We start from the raw sequence: 19,745 nt of genomic DNA, 5'->3' as shown, positions 1-19,745 counted from the left end.
TTCAGCATCCAACCTTGAAACTCCCATTTGGATTAGGTTCATGTTCATAGTTTTTAAATTATTGATTACTTGAAAGCCAAGCCATCCCAATCTGTGTCACAGATGCATAATTTATCATGATATTTAAAAGCATGTGTACCTGAAAGCCTTCTGGAACTTTAGTCTGATGCCTAATGACAACACATTTTGAGCTTTTTTTTTTTATGTTTTCAAAGTCTTGGCAGAAAGACAGGGCTTTCTGGTGCAGTGGCCTCACGTGAAAGCTCGGTATCTTTTAATGTTCCCTTTCTCTCTTTGAATTTTATACTTTTCCTTTCCTTTTTGATTTGGTTCTTTTTTTTTTTTTTCTTTTTTCCCAGAGTCCTTCATGACGCTAATTCTTTCTTTGGTCGTCTTTGTATTTTTTTTAAGACTCTGTTTCACAAGCCCCTCCATGGTGCCTCGCATTTATTCTTTGTATCTCTCTTTTTTATGTTCTTCTTTTGTGCATTCTGCCTTCTTGGATTTCTAATGCTTGAGAAAACCCTTTCAGTCATTTATTTCCTATTTATTGTCTTATTTTTCTTTGTAGCAAGAGCCTAGTTAATTTATTACAGGTCTGAATTTTGTTTCTGATCCTTCTAATATTTGCTGCACCACAGCGGAGAAAAGGAGTAGATAATGACAAACTTCCTTTAACTGCTGTTGTTGGGATGATAAAGTTGAGTGGGGTGATTTCAAAGCCAGGGATGATTCAAGGCTTCCATTTTCCCAGAGGTCAAGTCAGCCAACATTACAATGAGGCTGCCACCTTCCCACTTCCTTGCTTCTAACCCTGACAATGGCAACTCCACACTTAAGTTGCCAACTGACAGAAAATTCCAACTCAGCAGAGGGCCAGAAAAGAAAAAAGGGCCAAGAATTGCTGGTGAGATGGAAGGAGATATGTAAGCTCCTTCAAGGCTTGAAGGGCAGCCACATGCTTAAATGAAAACTTGGGGGGAAAAAACCACCCCATGCTTCCATTTTAAATGCCTTTTAGTTTTTGTCTCAATTGTTTTGAACTCTTCTTTCAAAGCATGGCTTGAGTAATCTTTCTTAGAATGTGTTCTTTCTTACCTTTTGGTCCCTGGATTATGTAAATTTATCATGGAGAGTTACTGTTTTATGTGTGTGATACAAATCAGAATCCACATTTAACTTTCCCTACTGTTTTTCAGGAACATGACTACTGGCTAGAATAAGATTCTCATAAAGGGACAGTATTCACAGAGATACATGTGATGGCAAATTTAGGCTTTTATGATAATTTTTTTAGATAGGATTAAATACATTTATTGTGAGGACACATTAGTAGGTATATTTAGAAATAAAATTTACAGTGTGACTCAGCATTCCTGAATACTTTATGTAACCTGTCTGGGAAAGGACCCTAAGGTTGGTGAGGGTCACTTGATATACTAGCAGTATTATGCCTTTTACTAAAATTTCTATATGTAGCTGTTTCATTTCAGAAGATGGAATTCAACCCTTGGTGTATAAAAATCCATCTAATACCAGTCTTTACTTTTCAAAACAGGGGAAAGTTATCTATAGGCAGGGTATTCCATTTCATTACCCTATAAAGTGGCTTCTAGGCTTCCAGAGGTTGTCTCTTTAGATAATCTGATATTGACTTCATACATTGTTCTTCATGTACCAAGCCAAGGGATAGTTTTTTCTCTACATTAATGCAAAGGTTCTTTAAGATCCATGCACCAAAGCTGCATTTCACACTTTGAGCTGAGATACCTGGGATCCCTTTCAATTCCCAGTATAGACAACTGGTTGAGCTCTCAGCACCTCTATTAAGAGGGCTCAAATGTGAGCTTTTCCATGAGGCCTTTCTCTGCAAACTTCTAACCAGGCAAAATTAGCTACTCATTTGTTTGGTTCTTTCTGTATTCTGTTCATTTCTCAGTTACAGCCCCCAGAACATGTTATAACACAGGAGGCTGTACTTGATACAAAATAAACATTTAGTATTTGCTGACTGACTGACAGGAGTGGACCATGTCTTGATGGGTTACTGGATCACTTGCACTTCCCTCATCAGGCTAGCATGATGGTTAGTTAATTCACCCCTCTGTGTTTTTGCTGATACATCACTTCTGAACAGTCAGTGCTCTGACTAGCTAAATAAAGTTAGAAGATGAAGAGGAGGAAAGAAAAAAAATAGCCGACATTTTTAAGGGCCAGCTGAGCCAGGCACTGTTCTAAGCACTTTACATTTATTAATGCATTTAACCTCACAATTACCCTGTGAGGCAGGTACTATTATTATCCCCATTTGACAGCATAGGAAACTAAGACTCAGAAATTAATGAACCTTCCGTGGTTATAGAACTAGTGACTAGTGTGGAAATTGATCCAGTCCCTGTCCATTTGACTGAAGATGTCACGCTCATCACCTTTACCATCCTGCCTTATTTAAATAGTGAATGCAAACTTATTTTTCAAAATCTTTATGGTGTTAAAAGATAAACTGAAGCATATCAAAAACATTTTAAGAGTTTATTTGAATAAAAAATGGATTTGAATCTGGCAGTGCCAAACTGGAAGTGTTAGGAGCACTCTTCCAATGGGAGCCAGGGGAAAGATTTACACAGAAAGTACAGAAGCAAAGAAAATACAATATTTGATTGGCTATAGCTGAAAGCCTCACTGGCTATTTGTGCTTAGTTGTCCCTCTTAAGTTTCAGTTGTATAACCTTGAACCATTTATAGGCCTCGATTTTGGTTTGCTTACATATGCACCACAGCATTAGATCCACCTTTGCCTAATGGCCTCTTTGTTCAATTAATTTAACAATTGCTAAATTATTTGGAGCATTCCCTGCCATCATAGATATTTCGGCCTTTTCCCCTTTGAATAGAGTTAGATGAAATTATCACACGTTTTTTATGTGACTATTTAGGAATGTGTTTCTCCTGTTCCTTGAAAGCCTGGATGATACGTATCATCAGGATTCCTCTTGGTCTCTTTCCTAGCCTTGCCTCTAAAGATGTTTAAAGTCATCAGTTGAATGAAAGGAAGAATAAGTAAGTGAAGGTGTGAATACACGCAAGTGACTGCAGTGTGAAAGATTTGTTCCTAAATTGTACTTGTCAAGCTCTCCAAAATGTATTTGTCCTTGTCTGTCTGAAAAATTCCAACTCAGATTTCGAGACTCGAAGTATGCATCTTTCGTCAGAACTCCTTGCCGCTGGTATCTGCACCCAGGTGCTGTCCCAGTCTGGTGGAGGGGAAAGGCTCCTGGCTCCAGCCTCAGCACCCAGACTTTGTCTCTATGATAGCATTTCTTACATTGTCATACCCTTGTTTATTGGTAGGTCTGGGGCTCCCAGTAGACTAAGACTGCAAGACCGGTATCTTATTTAACTGTATGTCCTTAATGTATAGCATATTTCTTAGCATGTAGTCAACAGTTGATGGCTATTTATTGAACAAATGGGTTATTCTGCATATTAATAAATGGGGGGGTCCTAAAACGAATATAGAGAGGGGAAAGTAAAAGCTATTCTTTTTTTTTTTTTCTCAGTTTGTGTGACTGGGGTAGGGAGATAGCAGTTACAAGTAAACTCCTCCACTTTGGAAATAGTTACTTAGTGCTGTTTAAAAATACACAATAAAAATCATTTTAGGCCAACAGTTGTAAAACTGCAACCCAGGGCTTCCAAAGCTTTCAACAATATTATTCTTAAATTCCAGCAGATGGTGGTATTGTTATGAAAAGCTAGAATCCTTAGTTAGGTAGAATAAAATACTTCTCACTTATCACAAAAATGATTTTGTTCCTTTCTCCTTGGAAAGAGGGTGTCCGTAACTCTTCTCTCTGGAAGATTTAGGTAAAAATTAAACACTTCTTTTTTAAAAAAAATTAGTTGATGTTGATCCATGGTAGAAGGGTTATAAGGATTTTTACTTCTTTATAGTGGGGGATTTTATATCTTTATATATTATGTTATGTGTATATATATATATTTTTTCTCTATTTGCTATTCAGGATTGGTGGAGCAGCAGTCTTCCTCCCCACATCTGCACCTGTCAAGACTCCCCTATATGGTTTAAAAGGACTCCAGTTATGTTTAAATAAATTAATATATGTTTCTGGGGATTGAGTGTCCATGTTTGCCTAAAATATCAAATTCTGACAGAATATGGAACATTTCCAGCTTCCCTTAGTTTGACCTCATATTTCCTAGACCTAAATTGAAATGTGTATTATTTCCTGAGTGGGCAGTGAAATGGGTACAAGTCAAAGCCTGCAGAATGTCTGAGTATTGAGCAAGTAAGCAAGTTTTTGGCTTGGATCATTTGTTAATGCTTCCTAAAGTTGAGCAGTTTCCTATAAAACTATGGAATGATTTATTGAAATGATATATATATTTCTGTGGTTGTAGGAAAGGGAGATAATTCATTTTCTTCTTTTAAAAAAGATTTATTTATTTATTTATTTATTTATTTATTTATTTATTTGAGAGAGAAAGAGACATGCATGGAGGGGCAGAGGGAGAGGGAGAGGTAAAAGGAGAGAAGCAGATTCCCCACTGAGCGCAGAGCCTGATGAGGGGCTCCATCTCAGGATCCTGAGATCATGACCTGAGGCAAAATCAAAAGTTGGACACTTGACCGACTGAGCCACCCAGGCACCCTGCATTTTCTTCTTAAATCTTTTTACTCTTTTCATGCTCATTTCCAGTTGGAATACAAAGAGAGAGGGACAAAAATTCATGTATAAGCAAGATTCTAGGGATATAAGGATTTTAATATGAGATTTAAAAAAAAGAAGCATTCACTCAAACAATTCATTTGCTTTAGTACTATTTTTTAAGGAAAAAATATTCAAAAATGTTGACCATGTTTTTAAAATTTAGTGTTTTATTTTTAGAGTGTTAATTTTATGTAGGCCACATGAATATTAGACTTCTGTATATGTAACTTTTAACATATCTTGGGGGCGTGTGTATATGTATGTAAATATATGTATATATTTTCATAATCTACACAGCTCTGAAATTAATTTTGAAATGTATGGGAAAACAGGATTTGTTGTCTATGCTCCTTCTTAAAGCTCTGAATAGCTATGTACAATATATTTTATTGTGGAAAATGGATGTTATTATTATACAGAATTATTTTCTAGCTGGTGAGGTGAAGGGTAATTTTTTTTCAAAGAATTCCTTTACTGTATTAGAATGTCTTTTTAAAATAATGATAATTTTAATATAAAATTAATATCCAAAGACTTTTAAGAACACAGCAAGTTTTAGAAAAATAGTTTATGAAACCTGGTTCAGAATATATTGACTAAAATAAAATTTATTCTTATTAATTTAGGTCATAACTGCCTTTGAACATCATGAAACATATGAATGACTTTATTCCAAGTGAAGATCATTCAGTAGAGTCAAACTGTAGTGCTTTCCAAAGGAATTTCCTTTTAATGGCTTGCAGATGTTGTTGTGCTCAATGCCAGTGAAAAAATGAATTCGGCTTTAAGACATAAAACTTTACATGAAATTAATCCCCTGCGTGGATTAAATGTTTTCACCATCATGGAAAGAAATTTGGAAAAGAGTAATAACAGATATATTTTTAAATGTATTACTGAAAATGTTTGCTAAATATTTTAATGATGTTCCTAAAGCAAACCCTTAAATTGAAAAGCCAAAAAATTATTAATTTTATTTTGGAGAGAGAAAATGTTTTTAGGATAGAGAAAGAAAATCTTAACATTTTAATATCCTGTATTTGCTTCTTTCAACCAGCATTTTAAAACTTCAAATGAAATATATGAAAAACAGTTAAAATTTCTAAAAAATAAACATTCTTTTAAAGGCATAAAATATCTGTATCCTATTTCAAATGTGTAAACCAGTGCTTCTCAGAAGTAGTCCTGTAAGTATCAGCATCATTACCAGCTTGAGGATTCTTATTAAAATGATGTGGGTGGAATTGGAGGATGTATGACCCAAGATGTCTTGTCATGGAAACGTTAGGGACCACAGTGGCTGAAAGACCATCTAGGATCTCATTCCCGCCTCTCCTTGGATCTACTCACCCAAGGTCCAGAAAGCCACGGAGTGAGGGTAAAGGCAGCTAACTGAAAGAACTGAATTTTGTGGTTCAAAAGGAGCTTGTTAAGAATAGACTCTCAAATCTTAACTGTTAGAATCGGCTTTAGAAAATGAAGATGCCTAGACCCCATCACAGCTTCTATATTACAATGTGACTTGATCCCACCTGATTCTAGAGCCTCCAATACTCACCAGTGTGTTCAGTGCTCTGAATTTCAGGTAGGCTAAATTTTCAGCTCTTCCAGAGTATCACAGCCTCTTGCTTCTAGACCGCTATACATCATGTCCTTTCTACCTAAAATACTCTTCGCTCTCTCTCCACTATCCTTGTGCCTCTTTCATCTGGTTGGTTCATCAGGACTCTTTCTGCAGACAAGGTGCCTGGATGTGTGCTTCCATAGAACTTTGCTTTTCCCTCTCATAGTAGTTGCAACTGCCTCTTTGTTTACCTTCCCTGCTGAGTTGAGTTGTGAGCTTCCTGAGGTCAGGAAGCATGCCTCTTCATCTCACTTTTCTATTTCAGTGCCCAGCACATTGCTATGCCCTCAAGAAATATTTACCAAAAGATCTGTTCTTTTATTTTTCATTTTCTAAGGGTGCTAGAATTCCGATAAATCCCTCAGAAATAGAAGCATCCCAATATTAGCATTGCTTAGTCATCTATCAAGTCTTTTTTTTCCCCTAAAATTAGGGCATATAGATGAAGTCTTGGGGATCCATTTTTTTCCCTTTTAAACAGGCTGGGCACACTCATTATACCAAGTTGCCCTGTGCATTTTAAAGGTGCTATTCGCTTTAGAATTAAGATATGATCTCAATGAAGTGCCAGGAACTGCTCCAAAATTCAAACAGGAAGGAAAAAAAGGAGTTGAGGATGAAGCTAATAGTAGTCTGGACTCTCCTCTATCTCAAGCACCCTTTCCTTACACCCATCCCAACTATGGGATCAGTTCTGCTCTAGCATCTGGGACTAGTTCTAACATCAATACAGGAGAGTTTAAATATTTGTTAACTGAGCTCTCAGAGAGATTCACTAGTGAATCTATTTTCCTCTGGTTTTACTCTGACCTTTTGTTTCATTTCTAGAAAATTCAATGCCTGTCTTGTTAGGAGATCACTTCCTCCACTTATACTGCTCTTGTGGAACCAGGGTACAGAACAGCATCTCAGCAGTTTCTCCTGATCCATGGGGACTTACTAGTTTGATGCTAACCATTCATTCCTATTCATGTTCAAACAATCAAAAACACAACCAGCCCTTGAGAAATGTGAGCACATGCTACTAAAACTCCCTCAGAAATAAAACATACCCCTGGTAGCTCTTTCTCGCTCCTCACTTTCATCAGATGCCAATTGCAGAATTCCTCAGTTCTTTTATTATCAACATGAATTCCAAAAGGTGTGTTACTCTCTATCCAGAACACGAAGCACTCGTATCTACTTTGCTTATAACTTATACTTCATTTCCACGTGGCCCAAGATGAAAACTATAAGCTGTAGACCTGTACATACGGGCATTTCAGTCATATGACTCCTGATATTTTCTCTAAAGTTCGGAGTTGATTCAATTTGCAATGATTGCTGTGTATGTCATTATCACCATGTAACACAATATTTTAAGAGTACATTAACTGGTGCCTTATGAGATGAAGTATGCCATAGCTCTAAAAATGGCAGCAGCTTGGATGATCAAGAGTTCAAAAGCGAATGGTATTATCTTTGAATCATGACTGTGTCTGAGATCCATATGCCATGTATTGTCAGGCTCATGCCTGTGGGTGCCTGCACCCTGTGTCATATTTACTCTTTGTATACCAGCTAACAGAAAAAAGCTGAACAAATGTAAAGGTAAGAGTTCAGATCCCTTTCAGAAAAAATGTAATGTGTATAGTAAAATTGTTCATGCTAAGAAAAAGATTTTACCAGTTTATAATAAAAACAAAGTGTTAATTAGTTTATAAGCAGCTATTTTATAAATCCTCTTTGGCCTTTGTGACCTTCATAAAATATCCCTGATTATCAAGGCAGAAACAAATCAGATGTGTGAATCAAATTTTCCCCTGCCATAAACACTGGTGTTTTTGTGTTAAAATAAATTCCATAGGATTTATGGGTAAATAATACTCCAGAGTCAGTAGTGTTGCCTCTCTGATCAACTTGCTAAAAGGTTGAATTTTTTTTTGGCAATAGACTCTTCCTTGCCGTGATACAGGCTGCATTTTAATTTTGCAAATGTTTATTAATTGGCTGTTATGTCTTTGACATTGTACAAGGTACCAGGCGCTCAGGGATTGAGCCTGGCTACGAAGGAATCACAAGTGTTTTATTTGCAGCCAATTGATGTTCTCCCTTAACTCTGGTTCTTGTCTGAAACTAAATCTGCATTAGGAGCAATAGAAAAGGAAAAGAAATGAGAAAAGCATTTTTCACGAAGAACCATTCTGCAAAAAATACATTATTTTTTCTTTACTCTTTTTTGTCCCAAATCTAATCTATTTGTCTGAGGTTGGCATTTATTCTTAGCCAAATATTTATTCTTTGCTATTGATTTATTCTTTGCCAAAGGTTACCATTTTGTTGACTTTCTCATTTATTTAACCCATTTTTTATTTACTGTAATCTATGTATGCACTGAAGCAAGACAGATTGGAGTTGAGACTCTCAGAGTATGGTTTTACAGCTCCTAAGAAAAATTTCCTTCACTTCTCTCCTCTGTCCACTACTCTGAATATTGAGTCAGTATCATGAGGCAGATGAGGCTTAGGTAAACCCATCTCTGCAGGCCTATTACATTTTTATGATTGATACATGTCATATTTTATACATAAACTATAGCTAATATCTTACATATTTTTTATAGTTAGGACATACTAAAAATGATTATTGTAGTTGGAAGAAGGAACTACAGGGTCAAAGTCTTAAGACAAACATTTGTTACTTTATAGCCAAATTGGAAAAACATTCTCTTATAAGAGATTAAAATGAAGTTCTCTTTATGTGTCTATTATTAATACTAATATTTTTATGTGTGAAAAGGGATTTGTTATTTCAACTTATTATGAAAATGCAACTTTTTTTCACTTCATATAAAGAATCCAGGCTCCCTAGATGTTTTGCAAGATTACTTTTAAATAGGTGTGTTTGTGTGTGTGTGTATATATATGCTTAATCAAACAGATGAATAGCTTTTTAAATAGAAGTATACAAGGACAATTAATGACTCTCTTAATTTCTTAATTGTTCTTTCCTCCTGTGGACTTTGGGTAGTGTTTTTTATTTTAGGTAACAGGTAATTCAGTTAAATGAATTGGTTATTTTCAGCCAATAGATCCTTCTTGGCCTCCTACTGTGTCTGAGGCACTGAGTCAGGGGTTGGGATTAATCACTGGGTCAGGGAAAATTCCAAACAATCATTAGTGTCTGGAATTGCTTGATACATTTCCTCATGATAACATCATAAGATTGAAAAGGAAGAATTGCCTTCCTGAATTATAAACTGCAGGAATTATAAAGTAGCATCGACTACAAATTTATTCATTTCCTATGGAATCTAAAACTTTATCATTTCATAGAGAAACAGTCCATACTGTTAATGTATGTGCCACTTATACAGCTTAACACAAACAAACAAACAAACAAACCAACCAACCCAAAAAGATTTACTGACAAGGATGCTAAACTTCTGCTTTTAGAAATTACCTGAATTATACCATGGACAAATTTCTATTTGACTATAAAGCCATTACCACCAATAAATCAATTGATTGGGGGTAAAGATTTCAACCATCAACTTTCTCTGTGATGATTTTATATTTTTTGTTATGTTATGAGATTATGCTGTAGCCTAGGCCAGAAGCCTATTGCTGTGAGCTAGAAAGATGAGAATTTAATGAGGTATAAAACATATACACAAATTGCAACGTCAATGATGATGTCTTAATAGCTTAAGAGGCCTGCATAACTGCATTATAAACTGGGACATAAAAAGATACAGCATGTTGATATCAGGCTTGTAAATCAGCAACCCAAGGGCCTAAGAGCTTCACAACCTAGAGCAGAGGCAATTTGCTTCAGTTTTCTTAACAACAACAAAAAGCAGAATGTACAACATCCATAGAGAACTATTTTCTTATTCTAAAAGTAAGTCCTAGTCGAAAAGTAAGGCTGGATTTATTTCTTTGTTGAAATAAAGCAGCATAAGTCTTAGAGAAAGAATGAAGTTACTTTTGTTAAATCATTTTTTCCTCTAAAAGTTAGATGACGGAACAAGAAGCCATTTTATCTTCGTTATAGCAAAAGCTGAAGCAAAAGAAGAGGAAAGACAAAATGCGTGTGGAATGGGAAGATGATCCTTTTCACGTACTGGGATCCCCACCAATCTAGTCTCTGCTTTGTCAATTTATTAAAGAGATCTCTGAAAAATAACCCAGCCAGATTCATTTGTTTTACAACTCAAGGAATTTCTGGGACTATCTTCCTAAACCTTTAGTTCTGGAAGTCAGTTCTATTTCCTTTCTTTCCTTACTTTCCTAGATCTGAAACAGCAGCTACAGCAACAGCTTGCTGAGTATCGTGGACAGCGGCTGATACAGCAGGGCTCCCTCCACAGCCTTGTCAGAGGGCTGGCAATTTTTCTAGATTTTTATTCCCAAATTGGGGAAAAAAAGTCTTTTGGATTATGAAGTATACCAATTTAATGATGGTTGTATTTTAGTAATATGTTTAGAATAAAGATAAAAAATGAAGGAGCAGTATAGCATGGAGGTAAAGATCCAGTTTTGTTTTGTTTTTTATTAGCCAGGCTTCATAGGTTCAGTTTCCAGATCTGCTAATTAATAACTTAATGAAGGTGTAGTCTTGGGTAAATTCTTTATTTTCACTACATTTCCATTTCACTATATTTCCATCTCCACATCTGTAAAATGGGAATTGTAACAATGATAAAAATATTAATAGCTACCTTGAGGTTGCTTTTTTACCTAGAACAAAACCTCGTGCACAGTTAACACTATATAGAATTAAATGCTGGACAGCTCCGTCCTTTCCTTGAAGACTTCCCTAATTAATCAGGGACACTGGCATACCTTTGTTGCTGTGTATTTCATATGGATTCAAAACATCTTTATAATTATTTTTGAAGCTTGACACTTTCATACAGATTAAGGAAAATCTAAAGAAAAACTTGCTTTGAAGGCAAAATGTTAATATCTAAGTTAATGGTATTCCTCTTAGAATGTGTTTTCTGTTGAAAACTTTTCCTTTTGTTAAAAGGGAAGCACATTCTCAGGGTTTACAGCTGAGTTAAAAACTGAAAAACATTTGACTGTCAAAAGTTTTACTACATGTCAAAACTAGAAATTTTATTAGAATTTGATGGAAAAAGTTTCTAGTTTATTTTTTATCACTTAAACAGGCAGAAATTTTGTATTTTAATTAATTTTGGTCGTTGTCTCTATCATTTACTATTCGGGAAAAAAACCATATTTTTCTATATATGCAAATAGAACTAAATAAAGTTTAATTGAAAAATCCAAATATGCATTCCAGTATTTTCCAAAGTTGTCTGATTTTAAGTATCACCCAGGGTCCTTTTTGATAATTCAGATTTCCAGGGCTCATTCCAGAGCTATCAAATCAGAAGCTCTGAGTTTGTAATAACACTCTAGGTGATTCTTCTGATCAGATAAGTATGTAAAGAACTAACTTAAATGTTTCTCTGAATTAAACATGTCTTTTGAGACATTTAAGTAAAAGGCAACATGGACTTTCTCAGAGAGAGGATTCTAATAATAAAAATAATGAAAGTTTGAAGAGTAATAAAGTTTATATTTTAAAACAAAACTAATTCATTATCTTAATTCCTTTTAATCATCTCATACTATTCAAATTAGTTATATTTAAATTTGTAATTTCCTTAGATTCATGAAATGTTTTGACTCTCTGACAGTCAAAAAGTGCAGACCATACTTAAGGAGATTTTTAAGTATAGATCTATTGTTGCTGGTTTAATTTGTGAAGGGATTTTAAATATTGATTTTTTTTCTTCAACAAATGATTTAAACTATCTGCATGTCGGTGCCTGCCAAGGTATTGTGTGAAATTTTACCAGGTGGGAATTATTCCCTCATTCTCTGGTGTGATTAACACTTCCAGCTGTAGAATAATTAAAATGTCAATCAGTTCTGAAACAGAGCAAAACAGTTTCTCATTTGATCCATCAGTTGGAAGGCTAAATGGGGAACACATCAGGTGGCTAGCCCTCAATCACAACTAGAGTTCACATCCCACCCCTCTGTTTTCCCCCACCTCCCCTTCTTCCGCCTTCCCATACACAAACATACACTCTGGAGGCTGAGTGCAGGTTCTGCTCAAATTTGGTTTTTCAATATGCCATTGATTTTTGAAAATGTGTTTTGTTGATTATCTTTAAGGAAAATTGGAGGAAAATTAGGTCAGGATGTTAAGTGATTGTTGAATATATGGGTTTTCTGCATGTACAGATTTCTTGGACCATGTTAACATACACTTCATTAATTTTTCCCCTGCTTTCTTGAGATATAATTGACATGTAAAATTGTGTAAGTTTAAGGTGTACAACATGCTGATTTGATACACTTATATATTGCAAAATGATTACCACCATAGTGTTAGCTAATACCTTCACCACCTCCCATAGTTACTATTTGTGTGTGTGTGTGTGTGTGTGTTGAAAACATTTAAGATCTACTCTCTTGGCAACTTTCAAGTATATAATACAGTATTACTAACCATAATCACCATACTGTACATTAGATCCCCAGAATTTTTTTTTTTATTTTTATTTTTTGAGAGAGAGAGTGAGTGAGCATGTGTGAGTGGGGGTGGGGTGGGGGGCTGAGGGAGAGAATCCCAAGCATACTCTGCGCTAAGCTCAGAGCCCAGCCAGGGCTCGATCTCATGACCCTGAGATCATGGCCTGAGCCAAAATCAAGAGTTGGTCGCTCAACTGACTGAACCACCCAGGTGCCCCTAGATCCCCAGAATTTAATCATCTTATAACTGGAAGTTTGTTTAGTTTCAAAACTTTTCCTTCCTGACCTGTGGGCACTGACCTGATATACCTACCATATATAATCTTCCATAATGATCAAGCTTCCAGGCCTAGAAGAAAAAAAGTGATGGGAAATTATATTCACAGCATGTTGTTGAATGATCAGTGCTTCATAATGTTCTAGAGTTTTTAGTCTTGCACCAGTGCAGGGGCTGGAAAATGCACAGTGGAAGCAGAAATTTAGATTCATACATCTCTGAATGTTCCAGTCCCATCTCTGCTTCTTAGATATTCTTTTATAAGGTCTTAATGCCTAGAGTCAGCAGTGGCTGTGTGGTTTTTATGTTTTCCTGTTAGAGTTCTTTTTAACTTAATTAAGGCTTTAATAGGAGTTTTATTTCCCTTAGAGGGTTATTGTGAAATTTAAAGTGGCCTCAGAAATAAGTACCCCAAATACCTGTTCCATCAAATATCTTTTTCAACTTCCTATTTTACTCAGAGGAATATTGCTAATCAGGTATATGAACTCTTTTGGATGAATCTGATACTCAGTCTAGGTAACAGTCTGTAAGACTTCTATAGTGATTATTTTGGTGGGGTTTTTTGTTTTTGTTTCGTTTTTATTTTTTTTTTGAAGTATTTTAAGAGGTGGTAGCAACATATGGGTTTCTGAAAGGGTGCCAAGCTGAAAAAGTTGGGTTTCTGAGAAAGGTCCTCTCATTTGGAGGAACCCTGAGCATCTCTTTAGCTAGTGACTACTTTGCTGATAGGTTGAACCCGAGGTAACATGGTAATGCTCCTGTGATTTATATGTCGACACTTACACTGCCCAAGAGCACATTTAACCTGTTAAAGCCCTTTTCTTACCATTTTTCTCCTTCTAAAATAGTTGTGTACCATATGGTATTTATTGAATATTGAGACTTCCAAAAAATTTAAACTGTATTTTTTCCTCTTTCTTGAACACCAAACATCTTTGTTTCAAAAGAGGAATTAAGACAGCCATAATTTTGATTTACTTTTATGGGCAACAGAGTTATTTTACTGATTCCTGGAGTCATTATTCCTATACACGGAAGGCAATCTTTTCCTGATGACTGTGCTTTTATTGTGAGACCAAGATTATATCAGCAAGCACTAATCCACTGATCTCTTAAGATTCATACTTGAAAAGGAAATTTGGGATCCAATAAGGGAGATGAGACTATGGTTCAACTAAAGAAATTGCCTTTTAAAAAGGACAATGAAATTCCTTCAAGTCTAAGGTGTGTGCTTTGAGCTGTTAAAAACTGTAGTTATTGTTAGAATTTTACTCTGGGTAGCAGATATTTTAATGTTGATGAGTCCCAAGTGCAATACTCTCGGCTATTTTTGAAGGCTGTAGTGCATTAGAAAGCAAAAAATATAAAGTTACCCCAAAAATGTCAACATTGTATCTGAATGGGTTCAGAGCAAAATCAGTCCATGCCTTGATGCCTTGTGCTTTCTCTGAGAACACAATAACTACAAATGGTGCCAGAGGGAAAAGGGAAAGGGCTTCTGTTGACTTCAAATAAAGGCGATATCTGACAAAAGGGAAGCAAATGGTACCTGGATACGCTATTAACAAAAGCCTTGTGTATCTACAGCTGCACTCCATGAGCACTTTGGAAATTAAAGAATTGCCAGCTTTTCCACTTTGGGACAAAAAACATTTGTGCTAAACAGCCGGTAAGTAAGTGCAGTAAACATATTTTTACAGTGAATAGAATTGTTTTATATTTTGGGGACTGATTGTGAATTTCTACTGCTTCTTGATTAGCAAACATTTGGCAGTTCTCGAGTCTTTAGACATTAAAATGCCAAAACAGAATTTTATTCTCAGACTGAGCTCCTATATTTTTTTTCATCCCTCTAACAATTATCCTCAAAACATTTGAAAGCACTAAAATAAAATGTGTTCTGAAAACACATTTGGAAACGTCTTACCTGTGTGACTTTAATAAGCATGTACATAAAAAAGTACTGGGTTACTGTTGAACTTCCTTAGGGCAAAGATGAGAACACAGTACATGCGTAATGACTGTTTAAACTGTTGGTGGGCACTTCCTAAGGTCTTGCCTTGGGACAACCGAGAGTTTTATTGCTGTACAAGAAGGCTAGTAAAAACACGTTTGGGCGAAGCTTCTTTCTTGGGTTTCTCTCTTTGTAGTGACATTCCTGCTCATTTTTTGCAATCAATTAAATTTCTAAGAGATTTACAAGTTTTCAACAATGATTTTTATCCACTTTGGCTTTTAAGAGTCATGGCCTTATGAGGTTTTTTTTGTTATTATATTGTAATTACCCCCTTTGGAAGATTCTCTTTAAATGATGATCTTGAGTACCTTACACTTTTACCTTAGCAATTCCTTTAAGAGCAGCAGATTGACTATATTTGTTTTGCATCCATACTCTCAATATTAGTTTTCATTATAGTTAGATTAACTAATTAAATAGAAGGCAACTTTTTAATGTACCAACTTTATATAAAACTTGAAAATTTGGGGTGCCTGGGTAGCTCAGTCGGTTAAACATCCGACTCTTGGTTTCCGCTCAGGTCATGATCTCCGGGTCTTGAGATCGAGCCCTGCATTGGGCTCTATGCTTAGCGGGGAGTCTGCTGGTCCCTCTCTGTCTCTACTCCTCCCCCCAACTTGCTCTCTCTCTCTCTCTCAATAAAATAAATAAATAAATAAAATCTTTTAAAAAAACAAACTTAAAAATTCAAAGAAAACCAGTAAGTAAAATAGTTTAATTTTGCACTGTCGTACATGTTGGTTCCAATGCAGGATTTTGTAAATCTATGATTGTATGTGTGTGTTGTATTTGTATTTGTGCGTGTGCGTGTGTGTGTGTGTATGTACAAGAGGTAATCATGGTTTTATCATTATAATTAAACATTTTAGTTAAAACTTAATGGTGGTGTATTCATTTTCTATCGCTCTGGAACAAATTACCATATAGTGGCTTAAGACAATACACATTTATTGTCTTTCAGTCCTGGAGGTGAGCAGTCTGAAATGGGTTTCACTGGGTTAAAATGAGTGTCAGCAGGATTACCTCTTCTGAGGGCTCTCAGGGAGAATCTTTTTTTTTTTTTTCCTTTTCTGTTTTCTATAGGCCACTTGCATTCCTTGGTTCGTGGTTCCCTCCTCCATTTTCAAAGCCAGCAATGGCATCACTCTGTTCCCTTTCCATCAGCAGCACTCCTTTTCTGATTTTGATTCTCCTACCTCCCTATTATAAGGACCTTTGGGATTATATTGGTCCCACCTAGATGATCCAGGATAAGTTCTTCATCTCCATCTCAGAATCCTTAATTTAACCAAGGCAGCAGTCACTTTTGCCAGGTAAGGTAGTATATCTATAGGTTCTGGGTCCGAGGACGCAGACATCTTTGGTGGGGGGCATCATTCTGCCTATTATAGGCCATTTAGTGGCACAAAATTCTCTACCAATAAAATTCTCTCCACTCATCTCTCCCTTTGACAACATTTCACATGATTTCTTACCTCTCCTGAACTCCAGCATTTTTAACATCCATGTCGTTCACCTATTATCTCAGGTAATCATCCTTAACTGTGAATGAAATTCATGCTGATACAACTTGCCCAGCTCCCCCCACACACCTACTTCATAAACCCTGGGCTTTTCCTTACCTCTCTCTCATGTGAGGTGAAAACATTACTTCTAGCACAGAGTTCTTCAACCTGCATGTCTTTTCTAAGTGCTGCTTCAGTTCCCTGAAACTGAAGCACGCCTTTCTTTTGGAGGTGCCATTTTTATCAGATCTTACACTGGAAGTAAATTCTTTTTCTACTTCTCACACTCAAGGTGCAAGGAGGGGCATCCTGCTCCTTATTTCTTGAAGGCTCCTCCAGATCATTATCCCACCACCACCATTTCACAATCCCTCTTTCATTGAAGTGGATGACAACAAATGGTTACTTTTCTTGCCCTATTATTTTTTTTTAAGATTTTATCCATTTATTTGACACACAGAGAGAGTTAGCGAGAGCAGGAACACAAGCGGGGGAGTGGGAGAGGGAGAAGCAGGCTTCCTGTGGAGCAGGGAGCCCTACGCAGGGCTCGATCCCAGAACCCTGGGGTCATGACCTGAGCCGAAGGCAGACACTTAATGACTGAGCCACCCAGGCGCCCCCTCTTTCCCCATTCTTGACATGATCTGTTTGCTTCAAGGACCACACCTTCATATTCTTCATTTTCTTTATCATTTTGTTCTCATGACTTGGAAGTATTGTTTCTCTCAGAGGCTTTATTGCCCATGTTGCTGACGTGAGACACACTAGTTTCACCTTCAACACCAGTGGCCTCCATCATCATGACCCCATAGCCTCCCTTAAGTGTGAGAACACCTTGAACCTTGAAATTCCTTGGAACATACTAGGTGGAAGATGTTGAACTCCAGGCTTCCACTTTGTGACTCTACCCTTCATCCCTTCCAACTTTTCCTGTTGCTTTATTCTTTCCTGAGCCTGTTCTTCATTTTCATCTGATTCTCTGTCTCTCACTCTCTCTATTCTCTTCATATTTCAGCCTCTCCTGTGTATCTTTATTAATACTCTAGAGCAGTGTTTTTCAAACTGTGAGGTAAAAGACCAGTTTTTATTTCCCAACTAATACATTAGTAAAATACAGTAAGTATGGATTTAAAATAAAAATAAAATGAGTTTAAAATATTAATTAAAAATAAAATAAAAAGCCAAGATATTACTAAATAGAAAGCAAAATTTTAATATAAGATTCAACATAAAATTATATTCCAATAAATATAATCAAAACAAAATAGGATAAAATGACAAGAATTATAAAAATCAAACATAATACATTGAAAGTATAGCCATAATACTGATATCAGTGTAGTATCATGCAATCATAACTAAACAGGAACAAAAAGTTTAAGTGAAATAACAACTCCCCATATTATCCCCTATATATTCATTCTGAATAACACATAAGTGCAAATTTGTCTTTGATGTGAAAAATAAGCTTGCTTACTGCCTAATTCATCTAATCTAGAATGTATGATAACTATGTACTTGTAGAAGATAATTCATACCTAAAATGTTTTTATATTATCGTTTTATAGTACCTAGAAGTACCTTTGGCTCACAAAGGAATGTTGACAGGAATGTGAGAGAGATGTAATTTCAGCAAGCTTAGGGTATTTGTTCTTAACTTTAATCCAAAATGAAATAAGTGATGCTCTGTTTTCAAAATGTATGTTCAATTTTTCATCAGTAGCTGATTTTTTTTAAAGATTTTATTTATTTGACAGAGAGAGACACAGTGAGAGAGGGAACACAAGCAGGGGAGTGGGAGAAGGAGAAGCAGGCTTCCTGCCACGCAGGGAGCCCCATGTGGAACTCGATCCCGGGACCCTGGGACCATGAACTGAGCCGAAGACAGACGCTTGATGACTGAGCCACCCAGGCACCCTCATCAGTAGCTGATTTTTAGTAATTCATCCTGTAAAGTGGCAGTTAAATTTAGATGAAAAGAAATAGATTCCAAAACCATGAAATTCCCATGTATGAAAATTTCTATGGTATTCTTCTTTTGATGAAAGAGTAAATTCACAGTATTCTATCAAATGCATGAGGTATTTGGTGGTAACTTTCTAAAGGTAAGGACTATCAAGACACGCTTTCAGCGATGTTTATTGTTAAAGCATGGAACTTATCATAACAAGCTGTAGAAATTCTGTTCTTCCGTGCTTTTAGATTTCATTTTTGTTTAATTTATCTGCTATCAAAAAATATGTCCCATTCCTTCCTTGCATGGAAGTATTAAGATAATTAAAAATACCAAGGGTATCAGTCAAGTAAGCAAGCCTGGCTGTAAAATCACATCTTTAGAAAATTGAGGCCAAACTGGAAATGGACTGAGTTTATTACCTAGTTTCAACATTTTCTTTTGTTTTTGTTTTTAAAGACTTTATGTATTTGAGAGAGAGAGAGAGAGATAGTGAGATAGAGCACAAGGGGGGGGGCAGGCAGAGGGAGAAGTAGGCTACCTGTTGAGAAGGGAGCCCCATACGCAGCTAGATCCCAAGACCCTGGGATCATGACCTGAGCAGAAAGCAGATGCTTAACTGACTGAGTCACCCAGGTGCCCCTGATTTAAGCATTTTCAATTAAACTTTTGCCTTAATAAATATGCCTCATTTATGCAACAATTTTTTAAATATAAATATGGAATTTTGTAAAATAAGGAATAATCTCAAAGTTAATACATTAGCCTTTACATAATCACAGTTTTCATTATGATACCATGACTTCTGTTTAGTTCCACTGAAAACATTTTTATAGGAAGAGACTCTCTTGATGAAGGAAGCTCCATGTTGATTTATACTATTAACTCAAGCTCTGAAATCTGGACAACAACACAGAATGTTTCTCTGTTTTTGCACCTGTGAAATGTGCTATCAGAAAATACTTCTACACAAAACATGCACTCCAAACCACATTTTCTGACTACTTTTATACATTTCAGGGCTAGTTGTGTTTGTTGGCAAAGAGACAAAAGAAGGAAGGAAGGAAGGAAGGAAGGAAGGAAGGAAGGAAGGAAGGAA

The 19,745-nt window shown here is 36.1% G+C and overlaps 1 long non-coding RNA gene across 1 annotated transcript in view; it reads left to right on the top strand.

Moving 5' to 3' along the window:
- Positions 1-19,745, top strand: part of LOC118004950 — an 83,439-nt gene that overhangs the window by 22,649 nt on the left and 41,045 nt on the right. The window contains exon 2 of the long non-coding RNA XR_004677742.1: positions 14,758-14,839. This is a non-coding gene — a long non-coding RNA (uncharacterized LOC118004950). The remainder of the gene's footprint in view (positions 1-14,757; positions 14,840-19,745) is intronic.

Source organism: Mirounga leonina, unplaced genomic scaffold, assembly GCF_011800145.1.
Source record: "Mirounga leonina isolate KUSES-001 unplaced genomic scaffold, KU_Mleo_1.0 Mir_115, whole genome shotgun sequence".
Taxonomy (NCBI): domain Eukaryota; kingdom Metazoa; phylum Chordata; class Mammalia; order Carnivora; family Phocidae; genus Mirounga; species Mirounga leonina.
The sequence above is the reverse complement of the archived record's forward strand: the minus strand, read 5'-3'. Positions and strand labels throughout refer to the sequence as shown.